This window comes from Felis catus, chromosome A2, assembly GCF_018350175.1.
Source record: "Felis catus isolate Fca126 chromosome A2, F.catus_Fca126_mat1.0, whole genome shotgun sequence".
Lineage (NCBI taxonomy): Eukaryota > Metazoa > Chordata > Mammalia > Carnivora > Felidae > Felis > Felis catus.
Window position 1 is genome coordinate 71,344,112 of NC_058369.1, and position 21,986 is coordinate 71,366,097.

General features: G+C 42.8%; 1 protein-coding gene across 7 annotated transcripts in view; it reads right to left on the minus strand.

Moving 5' to 3' along the window:
- HECW1 (HECT, C2 and WW domain containing E3 ubiquitin protein ligase 1) overlaps positions 1 to 21,986 on the minus strand; it is a 421,784-nt gene that overhangs the window by 390,014 nt on the left and 9,784 nt on the right. For 2 of the 7 annotated variants that reach the window (XM_045052193.1, XM_045052192.1), the window contains exons 1-2: positions 13,546 to 13,596; positions 12,478 to 12,588 (exon numbers count right to left, since the gene is read on the minus strand). The exons of 3 other annotated variants lie outside the window; for them this stretch is intronic. The gene's annotated coding sequence lies outside the window, so the exon portion shown is untranslated. Of the gene's footprint in view, positions 1 to 12,477; positions 12,589 to 13,545; positions 13,597 to 21,986 lie in introns of those variants that run through there. 2 more of the 7 variants (XM_045052194.1, XM_045052190.1) reach the window with 1 other exon arrangement.

A 21,986-nucleotide genomic window follows, 5' to 3' on the forward strand; every position in this document is an offset into this window, starting at 1 on the left:
CTCTCTCTCTCTCTGTCCCTCCTCTGCTCACTCTCTCTGTCTCTCAAAATAAATAAATAAAAACAATTTTTTAAAAAATAGGATAGACCTCACTGTGGGTATGTGGCAGTGCCTGCTGAGTTGATGAGGAGAAATGAACCAACCCTCAGAGTCCCACTTCTATGGGTAGAAGGTCCTCACATGCCCCTATCTACTTTCTAGATTAATCAAGCGAAGTAAAGCAAAGTTACTAATGCCCAATCAGAAAGAAGTGTGAGGCCTACAATATTTAAATAAACGACTTGTCTTTCAAATAGAAAGCTGATAAAACTTCTTAAATTCAAAAGCATCTTCCTCGAGTCATAAAGGGACAAAAGATAAAAAGTTAAATTGTCAGCGAGTCTGGGCTGGACCCAGGAGAGCCACTGCTATTAGGCAAACACCACATCTCCCAAACTTGTGTATGCTTTGTGTTTTATTTTTGTGAGTGATAGGGTGTTCTTTTTTTTTTTTCTTGCTTTTTTTTTTAAATTTTTATTTATTTTGAGAGAGAGAAAGAGCACATGAGTGGGGGAGGTACAGAGAAAGAGGGAGAGAGAGAGAATCTCAACAGGTTCCATGCTGTCAGTACACAGCCTGACGTGGGGCTTGATCTCATGAACCGTGAGATCATGACCTGAGCCAATATCAAGAGTCAGACACTTAACTGACTGGGCCACCCAGGTGCCCCAGGGATAGGGTGTTTTTAGAAAGACTTAAATTTGCTACAAAACAGTGGTCCCCTTTTCAAATTCTGACTCACATGCCCTGTCACCAACCTGGTCAATGTTTTGGGGTATGTGGGTTGGGAAGTGAGGATATGTGTGTGGTAAGCTCATTAATAGTTATTTTCAAACTGGGAACCAGAAGACAAACCTCCAGGTGGAGCGGATACATCTTAATTTATTAAGATTTATCTCTTATTAGGTGAAATCCCCGACTAAGCTTCAGAGCTCCTCAGAGAGCAGCAGGTCTCTGAATCACCCGCTTTCTCTCCTACCCCGTGTTACGAGCAGCTTTGGGACACCCATGTATAGGTTAAGAGGAGGACAGGATGACCACTTGTTAGTAACAGTGGAAGATGACTAACACTTATTAAGGGCACTATGGGCCAGTCACAATGTTAGTCATATTACATGTATGTCCTCATTTACACCAGGAACACCCCTAGAAAATGAGTACACAGTCATTCCAATTTCACGGATGAAGAAACCAAACTTTTAAACTTGCCCGAGACCCACAGCTAAAAATGTGTGCAGAGCCCCTGCTCTTGACCTCCACATCAGTCCACCCCACTAGATGCTCCATTCCCCTGTCACGAGGTCATCCCTGAACACCCTGAGCCAAGTCTGTGGAAACCAGGGCGGGGCGAGGCAGCTGCTGAGGGCTGGAAGGACCAAAATCAACAAAGAGGGGACAGATAAAAGGGGTAGTGATGTCCCCAGTGCTAACGCAGCATCCTCGCCCACATGAGGGAAAGGCAGCTGCAGCAGCCGGGGGGCTGTTCAAGGGGAGCAGCCAGCCCACTCCTCACAAGGCCATTGCCAGCAGTAAGGAGAGGGTCCCCAGTGAGTACAAAAGACACCCTGTGCACTCCCGCTGCTGCTTAACGTCCCAGTGCTGCAGGCAATGGAGCTGCTGAGGGCAGGGTGGCTGTGGACAGAGAGGTGTGCCAGGCTGCCAGCTCCATGAAGGCCAGAACCCTGGGTCAGCAGAAATGGCAGCCGATCCTAGCAAAGTTTTCTCACTTTTCCTCCCTGTAATCAGTGTTGGTAACAGGTGGAGAGCTTGGAGAATCCACACGAGGTGGTATCTCAGTGTTTGCAGACAGTCTGTCTGTCTCAGAGCCTCCCTCCCGATACAGTGCCTCTCATCTCCATCCCATCAGAAGGCCCCTCCTCAGGGTAGCAGACCAGGCCAATGTACCAGAGAGCTTTCTAGGAGTACCAAAGTCAATATTGGAGACAACACTGGGATAGGGCAGAGGGTTTGGGTCCACATCAGGGTGGGGTTGATGGTTTACAAGAAGGAAAGACCAAGGCCCAGGGAAGCAACGAAAATGAATTATAGCCCCACCTCTGGATGCACACTGTGGAGGCATCGTCCCACAGACCATTCAGTTGCCTCCATACCCAAGAAGGCAGATTGGGTCCAGGCAGGCAGTGGGGCAGGTCAGACCAGAGCTTGGCTAAGCACTACATCACAACATGAAATCCAGGCTCAACCTGGAGATTTGTGTCCATTGATCTAAGCATGAGGGATGGGGCCCTTTTGGGAATGACGAGTAAGGGTTTTGAGCAAGTCTTCTATAGTCCTGGGAGGGGAGGGAAGGGGCACTCCAAGTGCCAGGCCTTCATGCACAGAAGCCAAATCTCTCCCTTATCCAGGGCACGCATGGCCATCCTGCCAGGAGTGTGCCCAGGCTGAGGAATCATAAGGGAGAAAGTACACATTTAAGTGGATGGATAGAATAAATGGTGGCGAGCTAGGTAAAATAAGAGCCATTAATTTCATAAGACTCCTCCAAGCCTTTTTTAAATTGGAGGTGATAACAGAGGCAACTCATTCTGTTCCAGATGTGACTATGAGGTAGATCCTGGAGCAGCCTGCCCCACACTACAATCAACCACAGGACTCTGGTCAAGTCTTTTCTTTCTCTCTCTCTTAAAGTATGTACGTTTATTGAACAGTCGCAGCATCTCAGCCAACGCCCAGAGAGACTGAAAGTCTTCATACATTGGAATTTTGGTGGCAAAAAAGGGGGTCATGATGACTGACTATTCAAAATTGAACAAAATAGTCCATTTTGGAAAAGAGACAGTCTCTTCAACAAACAGTGTTGGGAAAACCAGACAGCAACATGCAAAAGAATAAAACTGGATCACTTTCTCTCACCATACGCAAAAATAAGTTCAAAATGGATCAAAGACCTAAATGTGAGACAAGAAACCATTAAAATCCTAGAGGAGAACACAGACAGTAACCTCTTTAACACTGGCATACCAACTTCTTTCTAGATATGTCTCCTGAGGCAAGGGGAAACAAAAGCAGGAATAAACTATTGGGACTTCAGCAAAATAAAAAGCTTCTGCAGAGCAAAAGAAACAATCAACAAAACCAAAAAGCAGCCTATGAAATGGGAGAAGATATTTGCAAATGACATATCTGATAAAGGATTATTTTCCAAAATATATAAAAAACTTATAAAACTCAACACCTCCAAAAAATAACAATCCAATTAAAAAATGGGCAGAGGACATGAACAGACATTTTTCCCAAGAAGACATACAGATGGCCAACAGACACATGAAAATATGCTCAACGTCACTGCTCATCAAGGAAATACAAGTCAAAACTGTTATGAGATATCACCTCATACCTGTCAGAATGGCTTAAATCAACAACTCAAAAAACAATAGGTATTGGCAAGAATGTGGAGAAAAGGAAACCCTCTTGCACTGTTGGTGGGCATGGAAACTGGTGCAGCCGCTTTGGATAACAGTATGGAGATTCCTTAAAAAGTTAAAACTAGAACTACCCTATAATCCAGCAATTGGACTACTAGATATTTGCCCAAAAAATACAAAAATACTGACTCAAAGAGATACACGAACCCTGATGTTTACAGCAGCACTACCAACAATAGCCAAATTACAGAAACAGCCCAAATGTCCATCAACTAATGAATGGATAAAGAAGATGTGGTATCGGGGCGCCTGGGTGGCGCAGTCGGTTAAGCGTCCGACTTCAGCCAGGTCACGATCTCGCGATCTGTGAGTTCGAGCCCCGCGTCAGGCTCTGGGCTGATGGCTCGGAGCCTGGAGCCTGTTTCCGATTCTGTGTCTCCCTCTCTCTGCCCCTCCCCCGTTCATGCTCTGTCTCTCTCTGTCCCAAAAATAAATAAAAAACGTTGAAAAAAAAATTAAAAAAAAAAAAAGAAGATGTGGTATATATACAATGGAACATTACTCAAAAAAGAATTAAATCTTGCCATTTGCAATGACATGGATGGAGCTAGAGAGTGAATATAATGCAAGTCAGAGAAAGACAAATACCATGCTATTGCACCCCTAGGTGGAATTTAAGAAACAAATGACTATGGGGGAAAAAAGAGAGAAGCAAACCAAGAAACAGATTCTTAACTATAGAGAACAAACTGATGGTGACCAGAGGGAGGTGGTGGGGGGATGGGTTAAATAGGGGATGAAGATTAAGGAGTGCACTTGTGATGAGCACCGGGTGATGTATGGAAGTGTTGAATCACTGTATTATACACCTGACACTAATGTAACACTGTATGTTAATGAACTGGAATTTAAATAAAAACTATTTTTTTTTTTAAATTTTTTTTCAACGTTTTTTATTTATTTTTGGGACAGAGAGAGACAGAGCATGAACGGGGGAGGGGCAGAGAGAGAGGAAGACACAGAATAGGAAACAGGCTCCAGGCTCTGAGCCATCAGCCCAGAGCCCGACGTGGGGCTCGAACTCACGGACCGCGAGATCGTGACCTGGCTGAAGTCGGACGCTTAACCGACTGCGCCACCCAGGCGCCCCAAAACTATTTATTTTTTTAAATGCTTATCTATTTTTGAGAGAGAGAGCATGAGCGGGGCAGGTGCAGAGAGAGTGGAACAAGGGATATGAAGCAGGCTCTGCACTGACAGCAGAAACCCCGATGTGGAGCTTAAGTTCCTGAACCTCGAGATCAGGACCTGAGTTGAAGTTGGATGCTCAACTGACTGAGCTACCCAGGTGTTCCTAAATAAAAACTTTTTTAAAAAAAGATATTAGCTGAAGAACACATAACAAAATTTTTTTTTTTTAATAATTAGATATTCAGTTGAGAAAAGAAAGAAACTAACAAGTATTCAGGCAGAAGGTGAAAAAAATGGACTACATAAATTACATAAAAGCAATGCTTTAGTGAGCAGACTGGGTGAGGTCTGGGCCATTCTCCTTAGGGAGATGTGGGGAGGTGTTTGGAAGGCAAGGAGTTTCCTGGAACAATGCATCTCATATTTGGAACGACTTGAAAAAAAAAAGCATACAATCAAAACACTCGGTCACATTGCACAACTTTGGGGAACAGAAATTCCAACTGACCCCTACCATCTTCCGCATTCCAGTTTTTAAATCCTGGGTCAAGGTACAAAAAATGAATAAATGCATCCATGCCAAAATCATCTCATCTTCTGTGCAAGTGTCGTCTCGTCAAGAAAGGAGGTAATGCGCCATCTGCCTGGAAGCATTTGAGGGGGACGATGGACAGGCTGGACTCGTGGTTCTCCCACTCGTGGTTCTGACCACATCTGCTGGAAGGTGGGCAGTGAGGCCAGGAAGGAACCACCGATCTATGCAGATGTCTGCACTCAGAAGCACGATGATCTGGCCTTTCACGCTGGGGGTCAGTGGGGAGATCCCTTTCCATCCTATTGGCAAAGTCTGGGTATGGGTGGTCGCACCAGACAGACTGCATTGGTATACATGTCACGTGCTGTGGACGGTCAATGTCATACCCACAGTGGAATTGCAGGTAGTTTCATGAATGCTTTAGGATCCCATGCCCAGGAAGAACCCAGGGCGGTGGACCACTTGCTGCCAGTGCTAAGGACTTAACCTTCCGAGGCTCACAGCTCTTCTCCAGGGAGGAGCTGGAGGCTGCTGGCCATCTCCTGCTCCAAAGTCTGGGGCAAAACTGCAGGGCTTTTCCTTGAGGCCTCGCACAATTTCCTGCCTGGCCTGGTGGTGAAGCTCCGTGAGGATCTCCTAAGGCAATCTGTCAAGTCCCAGCCAGCCAGGTCCAGACACACGATGACACTCACGGGTAGATGGGCGCAGTGTGAGTGAGCTCGTTGCTTGAGTCCCTCGCACAGCTGTGGTATGGCCAGAAGTGTGAAGGGCAGCATGGCTGGCTAGGGTGCTAGATGTCTTGAATATGATCTGGGTCAACTTCTCCTGACCATAGGGTTTCAGGGGCTTCTCAGGCAGCTTTCTAATGAATGTGGCACCAGATGTCCGTCATCCCAGCTGATGACAGTGCCATGTTCGGTGGGGTACTTCAGGCCAGTGCCCTCTTATGATGGGTCCCCTGATCCACCTACAAGTCCTCCTGGCCAGGAGCACCATCATGCTAGGGGACCCCCCACAGTGGGAGGGAAAACAGCCCCACAGCCAGGATCCTCCATGACAGACAGGGCTGGGGCCCAGACAAGCCAGGACCCCTCATTTCTGAGCATGAGGAACATGAAGCTAAGTGGATGCTGAAATTTGGTCCTAAAAGAACCAATATTTGAGCATGGCAGATCATCCAAAAACTGTGCTGTCAAATTCCATGTATAAAACAAAACAGTAGAAGACATAGCTGGTGGGCAGAGAAGCCAGGCCGGGGGTTGGCGGGGGGATGTAGGAGGTGCAGAGCTAGCGTGGTTGGTGTCACTCCCGAGCTGAGAATACGAGGGCACACTGGCTCTGTTTGTGAACAGGAGCAAAGCAGGTTGGTCTCAAAATAACAGCAAATCATCCTGGCACAAGGAGGAGCTAACTTCCTCCAGGCTCCTCTCTGGTGCCGCCTTTCCCTGTAGTAGATTCTGCGCGTGAATCCGTTTCTAAGAAGTTTCTATTTGGGAGAGAAAACTGCACTCCCGGAGGAACTCTGTAGTGTGTATAAGAATCACCCCGGAACTTGTTTTAAAATGCTGATTTTAGGCAACATCCTCAGCAGGGGACAGATTCCAGGGCTCCTCCCAGGAGCTCGGAATCTGCCTTTTTAAATTAGTGTCCCTTAAGTATTTCTGATATGGGAAATCCAGGCCACATGGTAAGGAACAAAAGCAGGCATCCCACTCCTCAATCAGACAGACCCCAATACTAGTCAATCCTAGTGTTCAGATTCTCAGAGAATTTTCTCCATCATAGAATATGTGCAACACAGGGTGACAGATAAATACAGACAGACCGATAGACCCCAGTCCACACATATTGTGAGCATTTTCTCAGGAGGAATAAAACACTGCAGTCAATTGCATCCAAAAGGCCAGAGGCTAAATTAGGACCAGAGGCAAAAATCCTGTGATATCATTTAGAGTCTGGCAGTGGCCCCTCTGGGGCTGACATAATTCGGGTGGTGAGTTCTCCCTACCGTTACAGAAGATTTTTATTTCCTCAGTTCCTTACAAACTGTGGAAATCAGTTTTCTAAAATCTAAATTTCTCACATACGTGTGATATTAAAACCCAAGAGAAATGTCTACACTCTCGGCTACATTCCAAGAAAGGCACACTCCAAGGAAACCACTAGCCCCAAAGGCACAGCGGATTGCCTCATGTCGCTCAGTTTGATGGATCAGGGGGCCAAAGTTCCTTGCCTTTGGACAATTCCTGGACAGGCAACTTCTGATGGATTCCAGAACCAAGTGGGCGGGGCTCCCTAGTGAGTGGAATCGAGAGTTTCCTCAGGACTCCACTCAGTGGATTCAGGCAAAGAGCAGCTCAGCCTGGGGGTGCAAGGAATGGAGGTGGAAAATGTCACCATCCAGTACTGCAGACAGACATGTCACCAGCCAGCTTTTTCCTTACCTAAGAAAACAAGGGCAAGACAGACTGCTCTACGTCGTGCTCTCCTGATCTGTGGGAGAAAACTGAACAACATATATTGAATCGCCATTATAATCGTCTAAGACTAGACTGATCATGACATCCTTTGGAAACGACCTTCCCAAAAAATAACAAAAAAAGATAAGCTAAGGGTGACGAAAGCCGGAAGTGACAGACTGGAGAGTTCTTGGCGTGGATGAGGGCTGCAAGGGAACAGCAGCATTACCCCAGCACTTAGACCCGCTCACAGTGAACGGAAGACCGACCTCTGCTCAGGAGGAATTCATGAGTAGAGCACAGTAGGATTTTTCTGGAGAACTGACGTGAAAACACACAGGAGCTTTCAGAGGGGCAGCAGTCGCTTGATGTGAAAGAAAAAGCCCTTGTAACCTGTGCTCTCCTCATCGGTCCTATGACCCTCTTAATTTCAGCTCTGCCTCATCCTTCTCCATGTAGCTAGATAAAGAGACCCCATAATAAAAATAACAACATTTGAGAGACATTGAAAGAAACTAATGAAGAGAAATATAGATTAAATAAAATTTAAAAATGAATTTCAAAATCCTAAATGTCAAAGATTAGAGACGAATAGAAAGAAAAAAAATAAAGAAAATCATCGAAGATATCAAGTATAAATTTAACAACAAAGAGAGATAAAACCGCTTAAAATGCACTAATATCAACATAGCTGTGAGGAACTTTCATTTGACACCTGTCATCTAGGCACTGGGCTAAGGACTTTAGGCGCATTTTGTCATTCAGCATTTAAAGGAACTCATCACTAACTCCATTTTATAGATCAGAAAACTGAGGCATATCCAGGAGTCAAACAGCTTGCCTAAAGATACTCAAGAGAGGAAAGAGCAGGCAAAATCCCACGCTCTGACCCCAAGGTTGCCCCCTGCAGCAGGGCACTGTACTTCTCTTTCCAAAGATGAAACTGATAGCATCCAGGGCAGGCCATCCCAGAATATGCCACTTTTGATTAATTGATTGATTATTCTGAATTAACATTACTTGAGAAAGAGCTGATATGAGAAGGCTGCTGACCCTTCTGTCCCCCTAAAAGCAGAAAATACACTTTCTCATGGGAAGGGTAGCCTCCCTGTACCAGGAGGTGGAGAGACGCGAGAGATAGGGAATTCAGGGACAAGATGGTTGTGTAAACAAACTTGGCTTACTTTGTTCACTAATTAGTACCGGAGCCTAAGTTTCTTTGTCTGGACAGTTCTTCAGAAATGTATTGTTTTTATGTTTATAGGTATAAAAGCTGCCTGCTTGGTTCACTTCTTGGGGTCTCATATTCTTCTGGGGCCCTCATACGTACATAATTAAATTTGTTTTTCTCCTGTTAATCTGTCCTCGGTTAATTTAATTATTAGATTAGTTAAGAGAACCACAAGGGGTAGGAGAAAATTTTCCCCTCACCAACAAAATCCTCAAAATCAATAATGAGATAAAGCAATTAAGATAAAATTCAACTGAAGTTGAATTAAGAAAATAAAAGACTAGAGGCGCCTGGGTGGCTCAGTCAGCTGAGCGTCCGACTTCAGCCCAGGTCATGATCTTGAGGTCTGTGGGTTCGAGCGCCGTGTCAAACTCTGTGCTGACAGCTCAGGGCCTGGAGCCTGCTTCCAATTCTGTGTCTCCCTCTCTCTCTGCCCCTCCCCCGCTCATGCTCTGTCTCTCTCTCTCTGTCAAATATAAACAAACATTAAAAAATAATAATAATAAAAAAGAAAAGACTAGAAAGCTGAGAAGAATAAGAGAAAGGGTGTTAAACTTCTAAATCAAGGGGCGCCTGGGTGGCTCAGTCAGTTAAGCGGCCGACTTCGGCTCAGGTCATGATCTCGCGGTCCGTGAGTTCGAGCCCCGCGTCGGGCTCTGGGCTGATGGCTCAGAGCCTGGAGCCTGTTTCCGATTCTGTGTCTCCCTCTCTCTGACCCTCCCCCGTTCATGCTTTGTCTCTCTCTGTCTCAAAAATAAAAAAACAAAACAAACAAAAAAAAAAAACCATTAAACTTCTAAATCAAGGAAAATTTAAAAAAATCAAAAGCAGGAAAATTACAAAAAAAGGAAGTTATTTCAATAAGATAGACAAGGAAGCAAAAAGAGAACAAATTAAAATGGCATAAGTGAGGTGAAAAATACCATGTTAAAGCAAAGCTGAAATGCCAAGTGTTACAAAAGAGAAAATGTGACAGTAATAAAATAGGAAAACAGGAGTCTGTAGGAAACAGACTCCCACAGCATGGTCTCCCCACGGCACCAAGACCAGCTCTGGCATCTTGGTCACACATCACGCTATAGAAGGGGCCTTCTGAGCACTTTTAAGCCAAACTGGTGGCAAAACTCTAGCAAAGCTCCAATTTTACCTCGATTACAGGGTTTACGACAGCCGAGGCTGTTTGACATGGTGTGTCCCATAAAAGACGATTTCTAAAATATGTTCTAAAAAAAAAAAAAAAGAGCCTCATGGCAGATACTTCTGGAATGCCGCTGGAGTGCCCTCTGGGGTGGTGTCACCGGACCCCTTCCAGAGGCACAGTTCACATCAGAGCTGCTCGGTGCCGAGTCCAACAACCTGTCCTGCTACAGGTTTGTGCTGCACACCAGTGTACCAAAAACCCTGAGAAGTCCTGCAACAAAGAAACCTGTTTCTCTTTGTTGAAGCCACCTCATCTGACCTTGAAAATCCCAAACTTTTTTCCATGGATCAGTTCTATTTTCATCCTAGAAGCAGTTTTATGGAAAGCACTCCAGAATATGTGGTCCTAACAAAGGGTCACTTGGTCTAAAAGGGAGGGCAGTCTTTACTAATGTATAGACCATACCAATTTAAAAACAGATGCCATAGACATAGATTAGGAAAATGAAGCTTCCATGGGGGTGTAAATAGATCACGCAGACAAGTACATATGCAGACAGAAAAGTCAGGCCTTTTGTAACAGCAATTCAGGAACCAGAAATGTGGGCAATAGGACATGATAAATGAACATCACCAAAAAGACCCTAAACTCCTGCCTCCCGGAAGAAAAACCACCTGGTGCTTCATGATTAATTTACTGGCAGTGCTAGAGCAATCTGTGCTTCAGGAACCAAAAAGAAAAAACAAAAACTCATGTTTTCGATAAAGAGACATTCAACCCTCAGCAGAGATTAAGCCACTGACTACCCGTGCCAAGACAGTATAGAGCACAAAATGAGAATTTCACCAAGCATTCCAATAGTGCCCATACAATGGGTCATGCCCACCTGAGCAGCACAATATCAACCTACAGAGAAGGATGGCATGTTCTTGCATTACCTCTCAAAGTCGGGTGGTTTTTATCCTGACTTTTAGAGGCAGGAAAAAAGACTGTCTATTTATTGCCCATTCTTTTTGCTCATTCATTTGTGCAATGAGACACTTAGATGAGAGTGATGTAAAAGCAGCAACACACAAATCAGGTGAAATTATTTCCAAATGTACATAAACCCTACTTAATTTACAATGGTCACAATCATTTTTTAAAACGCATTGGTTACAGAACAATCTGATCACTGGATTTGAGCTGGTCTTTGGGAAGGGGTAGAATCCAAACTGGTGATAAAGAATGGAGAAAATATTCCAGGAGGGGGGCAGGGGGAACCAAACATCATAAATAAGATTTAAGAGCTGAGGATGAGCACTGAACGGGTGTGTGAGATCTGCTAATGAGATGAGTATCCGTCCTCGACAGCAGTGGGAATCACTACAGGCAGATGAAGGTGGAATCCAGCAATGGGGGGGGGGGGGGGGGGGCTCTGAACCTGATACCACAGATCAAAGGAAGGACACAGCAGTTCCCAGGCAAAGTAGTAGAGCATAACTGAGGTTCTGTCTAAAGAAGATGAACCCAGAATTGGAATTGATGTGCTTGGGGTGAGCACAGGGAGAAGAGACAGGATAAAGGAGGTGAGTGGGAATGCTCTTTTGCTGTTCAGATATGAAGTGATGAAATCCTGCACAAGAGCGGCAACAATGAGAATGGACCAGATGCAGGTGGAATTCTGAACAATCTCAAAGGTATCTAGAAGGCAATGCTTCTTGTGTCTGGCTGCTTACCTCCTATATGTTAACTTGGACATGGGTCTAACTACGTAACTACAAGTTTTAAGGGCCAGGAGAATTACAATGTCATTGCCAGGAGAAGTCATAAATTTGGCCTTATACATATCAAACTTGAAGTAATAAAAGGATGCCTCAGATGAAATGCCTTTAAATCTCAGCAGGATCAGACTCAGGTCTGGAAAATCTGGGCTTGATTTGGCCATCACTAAAACAAGTGTGAGTGGGCTTCCATCAACGGTAATGCTCCTGAAAGCACGGTGCTGGAAATTGATCATGTGGCCGATCAGTATTTCCAGCTCTCTGGAAGAAATCCCTCTCAGCTGCAGTGTGGATGGGCTGGATTGCAAAACTGTGGTCTGTTCAGAGGGTGACTCTGAAGAAAACAGGAGGCATGGCAAACCATCCTATTTCAGAAGTGAAGCAGGAGCCACACGCCCCCAGAAAACGTGTCTGGCTCCTCCAGCACTGTGGAGAACCTGCTTCCTCAGGTGATCTGTCTGCACGGAGGTGGGAGCACCTCCCTCTATTTCAGCCCCGCTGAGGAAGGGGCACCACGCAGGGGTGTCATCTGCCCTAGGATTGGAATCAGCCTCCCTTGGGAATGGAGAGGAAGAGTCCTACAAGTTCGCCCCTTTTTATTGTAATCTAGGAACCAATTTCCATTCAGTGATCACACAGCCACACACACTAACCTTGGGAAGCTAGATAAACCCCAGTAGATAAATGCCAAGGAGGCACTAAAACCTGGCTGGAGCCAGGTAGGTACTTTACCTTGCCTCTGGGTAATATTGGCACTCCTCTGATTCGGGCAGGACACACACAGAACCCAGGAGAACAGACAGGACCATGTGCCCCTGGAAAACATCAGCCCAGATGGTTTTACTGTCCAAAAGTGAATAAACCGAAAAGATAACTGATAACAGGCAGACAACAGGGAATTCAGAGAAAAGTGTACTTTGAGAGGAGGTACAGCAAATAGGAGAAAAGCCTACACTGAATCTATTTTGCATTCTAAATACATGTAGCAAGTGTGCAAAAGGCTTTGTGGATGCACATGGGAGGTGAGGTGAAAGAGAACTTAAGAAAAAATTTCAAGAGAAACTTATATTCAGAGATCAAAAGAGAAACTGGATGAAATGTAAATTAAAGTTAAAAAAAAGATATGGCTCAAATTGGGGATTAAATCAAGAAAAATTAAAAAGCAGTAAGAGAAATAAAGTCTGCTTTGGAGTGGAAATTCAAATTAGAGATGTAGAAAAGAAATAAAAAGTTCTTTAAGAATACAAAAATAAGGGAGAGGGGGCAAAGGAGTGTGTGAAAAGATGATAGTTGTAGACAGTTTACCTTTAGGAAAGAGGTATTTGTTTATCAGAGAGGGATTTTGTTCAAAGATACCGATCAAAACAAAACAAGTCATTCATGGTGGCTTAGCCAAGAGACAAGTTTGCTTTTTCTCCTGTGAGAAGAAGTCCAAAGATGACATTTCTGGCAGCTACCTTGCCAGGGTCCCGGACTTTATTTTAGGCCTTCTTCCACCAGCTTTAGTGTGTGGCTTTCTTCCCCAGCTCACAGGATGGCTGCTGGCACTCCAGCCACCAGGAGCACATTCCAGATTAACACGGAAGAGTGAGGGCAAATGCAGCATGCCAGATGGGTGAGCCCCCCTCCTTAAAGAGCTTCCACAGAGGTCCCACCCAGTGACTTACATGTACATCTCACTAGACTCAAGTATGTCATTGTTATGTCCAGAATTCGTGATCCCCAAAGACCACCAGGGAGCCGAGTCCCATGCAAAAGCAAAGAGCCTTTATTCGAGCTAGCTCCAGCTCAATCCCCTACCTGCACTGACGCAGCGGTGAGATGCCGGGGAGAGAGAGCGAGTTTCAAAAGCACAAAGGTTTTATAGGGGTCTAGGGGCAGTTGGTGAGGTAATGGCTGTGGCCTCAGCTGATTGGCTGGGGAAGGGTCGTGGCCTCTGCCGATTGGCCGGGGAAGGGTCGGAGTCCTGTTACGCAGGTCACCAGGTGTGTTTTGATTGGGAAGTTTGAAAGGGTGAGCGGGAGGTTACTCAAGGGGAGGAGGCGTGGTTCTGCGATTTTCCCAGAAAGGGGGCATGTCGGGGACATAGTCACTCAAGGTGGAGGACACAGAACAAGATGGAGTCGGCGGGCGTAGGTCCGCTCTTTCAGTAATATGACTACCTCTATCTGCAAGGAAGACTGGGAAATAAAGTTTTTAAACTGGGATCATCCTAAAATTAAGTCAGAGTTTATGAGTAAGTAAAAAGGAAAGAGGAGTTACTGGTAGATAAACAGACTATAAAAAATTCCTGAGATAAAAAGAACAACAAAGGAAAGAACCAATATACACAAATCTAACAGGTCATGATTTTCCTGCAAATGAAAAGTTTGTCATGTTTCTAGTAAAGTCCAATAAAAACAACCACAGCAACAAAACCCTATATACCTAGATATCTTGATAAGATGTTCTAATTCAATTATTTTAAATCCTGAAAGTATCCAAGAGAGGGAAAAAAACCCCACAAATTATCTACAAAGAATTTAAGTTTAGGCTCTCCTCAGACTTCTCCATGATTCCCAAAGACAGGGGATCATATAATAGTATGTCAAGAGTCTTGGGGAAAAAGATACTTCACAAAGGTGATAATCACAGTCAAAACACTGTTCATTTATAAAAGTAAGAGGAAAAAAAATCCCCCATATGGTGAAAGAATCAAAAAATACTCCATAAAAACTTAATGCAACATAGATTTTTCACCCAAATCTATGAATGAGAAACTCATTACATTCATGTTTAATAATAAAATTAGTCTTATAATTTAAGAATGGGAAACCTGTGCTATACCTGATTTGGGTAAATTTAAACCTATTAGAGAAGTCTAGGAGCCAACTGCATTTTCCAAAGATGGACACAGCAGCACCTTCTACCCTACATGTGACAACGTATGGCTCGGTGTTGAGAAAATCCTTAGGCCAAATCTGGGCTCAGCAGGAAAACGATGAACTGCGTAGAATTACTAGCATGACAAGATGGAAATAAATAGATTCACTTTTTATCCAAGACAGCATAAAGAGAAAAAAGAAGAGACTCACAGAAGAAGGCATTATTAAAAACAGACACATAGGTAACAGCATTAGATAGAAGAAAGTGCTAAATAAAATAAATAAATACCAGCACTAGTTCTTGGGTTCAAGAAGTAAAATAAAATAAACAAATTTCTAACCAATTTTACTTTTAAAAGAAAGGGAAGAAGGAGGAGACAGGAAAAGAGGGAATTGAGGGAGGGACAATATAAAATAAAAAAAAAAAAGGTAAGACCACATAGTAGGAGGCAATTTAAAATTTACAAAAAAAATATAGTCAGCAATTTGAATTTAGGCAAATAGATAACTTTCTAGGAAAATAATTTATTTGTCTCAAATGGAAATAGCAATTCTATATAGACCAATAACCATGAGATTAATGAGTTAATTCATCATATTGCCTGAGAAAGGCATAAAGCCCAAGGAGATTTTACAAGTAAACCTGTCTGAATTCCAGGGAATAATAATCCTAACAGCACATTCATTTTGGGAGGACTAAAACAACAGTTTCCCAATTTATTTTTTACAAATTTTAAATATATAGCAAAATAAAAATGTAGACTAATCTAATTTCTTCATTTATACATAGAGATATAAGTACATTTATATGTAGTTTATAATTAACTTTGAAGATATTATATATATATATATAACTAAGCAATATATATGTATACATAATTTATATATATATGCATATATATATATATATAACTAAGCATATTGAATCAACACAGAATTAAAAAAATAATAAGCAATGTTCAGGTTGGGTGAATTTGAAGACAATACAAATAGTTCAATATTAGGAAATATAGTAATGGGACTGATCATTTCATTAGGTCAAAGGAGAAAATGCACTATAAATTCCCCCCAAATTCTATGTTTACAACATGACTAAAACACTTGATAACCTAGGAATAGAGTAACTCTAACTTATTTTTTTTAACTGAAATAAACAGCCTATACCATTTAATAGCAAAAAATTAAATCCATTTTAATTAAGGGCAAAAAGAAGATAAGAAGACCTCTTGTTACCACTTTTACTTAATACAGCTCTGGTTTCAGCCAATGTTATAAACACCTCCCACTCCAATGAAAGAGAAAAAACCGAAGGAAGGAGGGAGGAAGAGGTGAAAGGAGGGAGAAGGAGGAGGGAGAAGAGAGGAAAGAAGCATAGAAAATTAAAAAGAAATATAAGCCTTCAATTTCTGGTGTTAGAAATAGCATAAAAGGCTCCCACTGGCCAAAATTGGGTTAATTTGAGCATCAAAAAAAATAATAATAATAATGACTGTAATTGACTGTATCACACTGAGTAAATAAAAATTTATGAGAACATAGTGATTCCTTTCTTCCCAAAAGAAGAAGAGAACAGAAAAAAGGGAAAGCTCTTTTTCACAGAAGAATGACAACTAATAAATGTGGAAGGAATTATACCATGGAAAGTCACTAATTTTGATGGATCCAGGGAAAGATCCACTGGATGATAAAACAATTAAGTGCAAGGTTATTGGGGGGATAGGAATCTGTCTCTATTACTAATTGTGAAGACAAATTGTACGTTTTGATGGAGACACCTAAAGATCACCACCTTAACCAATAGATCATCGTAAATAAAATTAAAAGTCACATTATAACCACATCAAATATGATGGAGTTGATATCTATAATATGTAATGACTTCATACAAATTGGAAACAGAAATACCAAGACCTTTCCTAGGAAGAGGGTGTTGGCAAAACACAGGTACGAAGAAACAGAGCTTCACTGTCTCTCTGTCACTTCAAGGGCAAGTGGGAGAAACAACACTGGATGGAACTGCCTCTAGACAAATCATATCAGAACACTAGCAACAGATGCTTCACTATAGAGGAGTATTTTTCCCCACCCGGTGCCCCCAGGGACCCAGGCCCCCAGATCACCTTTCCATTTGCCTGCCATTCTTAGCCTGCAACTTCCCATCCCTGGTCACAAGACAGCTGGAAGAAGTGGAAAGGCACAGGGGCAAAGATTTGTGATGAGAGCTGACCCTGTCCTATTTTAATCCAGAAAACATCTTTCCCAGAAGTTGCTCTCCCAGGGGTCATCGGCCATAACTACCTGCAAAGAATCAGCCTCCAGTATCCCTCCTCCCTTGATTAAAGAGTAAAAACAGAATGGCTAAATCATGGGCATCCAGGTGGCTCATTAGTTGAGCATCTGACTCTTGGTTTCAGCTCAGGTTATGATCTCCCGGTTTGTGAGTTCAAGCCCACATCTGGCTCTTTGCTGATGATTCAGAGCCTGCTTGGGATTCTCTCTCTCCCTCTCTCTGCCCCTCCCATGCTCACTCTCTTTCTCTTAAAATAAATAAACTTAAAAAAAAAAAAAAAACAGAATGGCTAAATCATAGCAGTCGGTACTGGGCACCCTCACAGAGTGTTTGTGGATGGTATGTGTTGTTACAACTTTGCCCAAAGCAACTCTGACCCATTTGAGGAAGCCGCAATGTGCCTCTAGGATTTATCTGTTCTGCTTTGGGGAATCATTTCTAAGGAAATAATAAGAAACACAGTCAATGATTTGTATACTTGATATTCATCAAAGTAGTGTTTCTAAGACACAGTGTCCCTCACAAAACAAACAAAAAAGGTCAGTTTAACTTCAGTGCCCAGTAATAGGTGAATGGCTGAAAATGTAGGACGGGGTGTCAGATAGGCTAACTGTGTGAGTTGATCAAGTCACAGAAACACTTTATATCTCAGTGTTCCCATCTGTAAAATGGAGTTAGTAATATTTCCTACGTAAGCTTAGAAGGATTAATAAAATTTTATATGTAAAACATACAGCTGTCACAATAAAATCAATACATAATAGATACATGCCTAATACATATGCATGGAAAGTTGTATAGACTATTATATAGCCAATTAAAATAACACATGCAAATATCAAAAATTATATGACAAGAGAATGTATCTGATACATTGTTAAATGTATTTATGGTGTGATTTCAGTATCATGCATATGCCTAGAGGAAATGCATTAAGATGCCAATGTTCTGGGTGCTGGATGGCTCAGTTAAGTGCCTGACTCTTGACTTTGGCTCAGGTCATAATCTCACAGTTTGTGAATTCAAGCCCCGTGTCGGGCTCTGTGCCAACACTTCAGAGCCTGGAGCCTGCCTGGGATTCTCTGTCTCCCTCGCTTGCTGTCCCTCCCCTGCTTTCTCTCTTTCTCTCTCAAAAATAAATAAATAAACATTTAAAAAGATGCCAATGTTCTTCCGCCTAATCATTGAATTACAGGTGGTTGTTACTTTATACATGTTTTCCTTTTCAAGAGTCAGTAAACTTTTTCTTAAAGGGCCAGTTAGTAAATATTTTAGGTTTGCCTCTCTGCCTTAACTACTCTGCTCTGCCATTACAGCTTGAAAGAACCACAGATCAAAATGCAAATTATGGGTGTGACCATGTTCCAATAAAACTGCAAAAACAGGAAGCAAGCCAACCCTAGTTTGCAGACCATTGTATAGTGATATATACATGTTGTATTAAAAAAAGAAACAGTGAGAGCAAACTATACCACTGACCCCTGACATGGCTTGGAAGTGTGTGGGTCCACTTGTAAGCCAGTTTTTCTCAATAAATATAGAACGGTACCATAAATGTATTTTCTCTTATGATTTGCTTAATAACATTTTTTCTCCAGCTTACTTCATTGTAAGAACGCAGTATATAATACATGTAACTTACAAAATATGTGTTAATTGACTGTTTATGTTATCATTATGGGTAAGGAGTAGTTAAGTTTCCGAGGACTCTAAAGTTACACTTAGATTTTCAACTACATGGAGGGCCCCCCACGCCCATGTGGCTCAAGGGTCAACCGTAGATGGATTCCCCCTGAAGGCTTTGGGCCATCCTCCCACGGCACACCGAAGCAGGAGGAGGCGCGCAGGATTACTGCAAAGCCAGGTTACACGGCAGCCTTAGAGCTTATCACGGAGGTGCCGGGACCCCAGGCCTCTAGCCAGCATCCCAACAAAGGGCCCGGTGAACCCTGCTCAGTGGGACCCTGGCACACTAATGCCTCGCTGCTCCCCAGTAATTCCAAGTAGCAGAAAATGCTTATTATCATTGAATCCAAATCCTCTGCCCACTGGTTTTTCATTCTGGACTCGGAGCAAGTCCCTCTGCCACATTTCAGATTTTAGTAATTTGAAGCAGTGTTCATGGTCCTTTCTTTCCATCCTAGAAATCCTCAAAGGACAGTTTTTCTAGAGCACAAGTTGCAACTTGGAGGCTTATAGTTCTGGCTGGTCTGGCCCACTAAGTGCTGCCATATCATTAAATAAAATAAGTAAAAAACAAAAAAAAAATCGTAAAAAAGTATAATTCTCTTCAATACCCAGCCTTTAGGTTTTCTGGGAGGAATCAGAACTAGCAACTCATTCCCACATGTCAGCAATTGGCTTGAAACTAAGTAGCCACCAGCAGCAGCCCGTGGTTCACAGTCCCCTGCCTGCAACTGCCCACCACCCCTCCCACCCCCAAATCCGTATGTGTCTAGACCCCAAGGATATCCAAGTTTCCAGCCCAGCCCCAAAATGAGCTAGCAAGTGGTGCCACAGAGCATCAAGCCAGGAGCCCAGAGACAGCCTCCCATCCTAGGTTCCACAAATGCGGGGTCCATGACCCTGGGAGATGGCTGTTTCATTGTGCAGAACACGAGAGGGTTAAGTGGGACACGGCTTAGGTGCCTTCCCCAGCCAGCATTCTATGAATCTATAAATGGCTTAGCTAATTTCCAAATCTCACTGAGCTCATTGCCTGAAAAATACCGGAAGTCATGAGTTCCACCTGCTAATGGCACTTCGGAAAAAATAGATTTGAAAAATAAAATATCTGGATCCCTCAAAAGCCATTTGCAAATTCATACCAAGATGTGCTAAATGTAAAAACAAAGCCATTCACTCTATGTTGCCTCTAAAATGAAATTTCAAAGGCAAGAGCTCTTACAATTAAGACAAAATTCCTACCACAAAGTTTAATGTTTTTATAAAAACACTGAATCAATTACATTATTCAACCGAGACAAATGAATACTTGAGAAAGGGTGGGGTCAGGACCCCAGCATGATCTTTTCTTCACTTAAAGTGTGACACTTCTGACACCTAATTCCTACCCCACCCCTTTACTCCCACATGTCTACAGACACAGCCTGGGTTTAGACTGGTTTTCTTTCTCTTGCAATAATCCCTCAACTTTCTCTACATAGCTGAAATGGTTTGTTCAATACTTTCTTCAAGAAACTAAAAAAAATCCTAGGTTTGCATGATAAACGCCATTTAAGCCAGAGCAGGACTCAGGCCTCTGAAGAGGAGAATCTGGCTTTCTGTCCTCTTGCCTCCCTTCGCCACCCATGACTCACCCCATCGTCAGGGCTATGGCATCACTATTCCACAGCATAAAGCAAGCAAGCAGCCACTGAGGGGGAGCGACCAGTGCAGTCTCCATCTGAGGACTTGTCCCCTTGCTAACAAATGTGCATCAAACCAGACCATTCACTTCACCTGGTCCTGGGAGCCTATGGGTCCTGAGCAGGTAGCCAGAATGTCCCTTCACACTGCTGTTCACTGAAGTCCATCTAAAATACTTAGATAAAAAAGTGCTTCCTCCTCCAGAAGATTCTCTGGATCACTGGGGAAAACAACATTTGTGGCCAAGTTTCAAGTCATGAGGACACATGATCCTACAGCACTGTGGGCTCTCAAGTAACAGACCCAGGGCCTTGGCCCTAAGGTGCCTAAGATCAATGACAGGAGCATTCAATTTGGTAAAATTAAGTTTAGCTAAAGAATAGCACAATGAGGGGCACCCAGATGGCTCAATCGGTTAAGTGTCCGACTTCGGCTCAGGTTGTGATCTCACAGTTTGTGGGTTCGAGCCCTGTGTGGGGCTCTGTGCTGACAACTTGGAGCCTGGAGCCTGCTTCTGATTCTTTGTCTCTCTCTCTCTTTGCCCCTCCCCTGCTTGTGTTCTCTCTCTCTCTCTCTCTCTCTCTCTCAAAAATAAATAAACATTAAAAGAAAAGAAAAAAAAAAAAAGAGTAGCACAATGATTTCTAAATCCCTGACAAGGGCGATGTTCTGTTTAATGACCAAACTGTAAATTCTCAGAAGCAAGGTCATAAATTTGAGGACCTCAACTCTAAGCTCTGTGAAGACAAGGACTGGGGCTGCATGTCCATTCACCAGGGTAACCTAGCCCCCCCACTCAGTGTCTGGTACATGACAGGTACTCCATTAATAGTGTGAAAACAAAACAATCACTCTTGGGGCACCTGGCTCGCTTGGTAAGTGGAACCTGCAACTCTTGATCTCAAGGTTGTGAGTTGGAGCCCCACGTTGGGTGTAGAGATTACTTAAGAACAAAAAGTCATTTTAAAAAATATCATAAAGGACACGACTTTTGCAATTTGCTTTCTCAAACTAAATGTTTCTCCACTGCAGGGATTTTATGCTGCTGTATCTTTTGTACATTTTCACCTTCAAGTAGATTTTAACTAGATGTTAAAATCCCACGCACAAACATAAGTACTTGTCATATAACAGAAGTTCAAGAAATTTCTTCTAGGTGAATGAAACAATTGAAAATTACTTTGAAAATAGTAAGAGTTTTAAAAAATTATATCATGTACTTATATATTTTATATGTATTTCTATATTATCAGTACACAGATATGTGTGTATACATATACACAATGCATTTCTATTTTGGTTTGTGATCCACTAGTCCCTTGGTCAAATTTCTTATGAGAAGCAAGATGCCTCTTCATTATACATATAGTGATACTTTTCCTCTCTCCTAGGAAAAAGATGAAAATAACAATTAGTGACTTTCAACTATTTTCCCAAGGATGTCACACCAGGATCTGAATGTAAGTTTCCAAGACAGATACGTTTTACTTGCTTGCAACGAAATGATGGAGAATGCTCACAAAGTTCTTCTGGGAGATATTTTCAACAAAAATTGTGCTAGCTTGCTACTCAAATTTGTCATGAAGATAGAGAGCAGCATTGCCAATAAAATTCCCTGGTGAAATTAAACTAGATGACTTCATTGTGAATTGTTTATGCCATCAGAGAGATTCTAAGAAACACCGACCACCTCATCACTTCAAGCAGACACCAGGTTT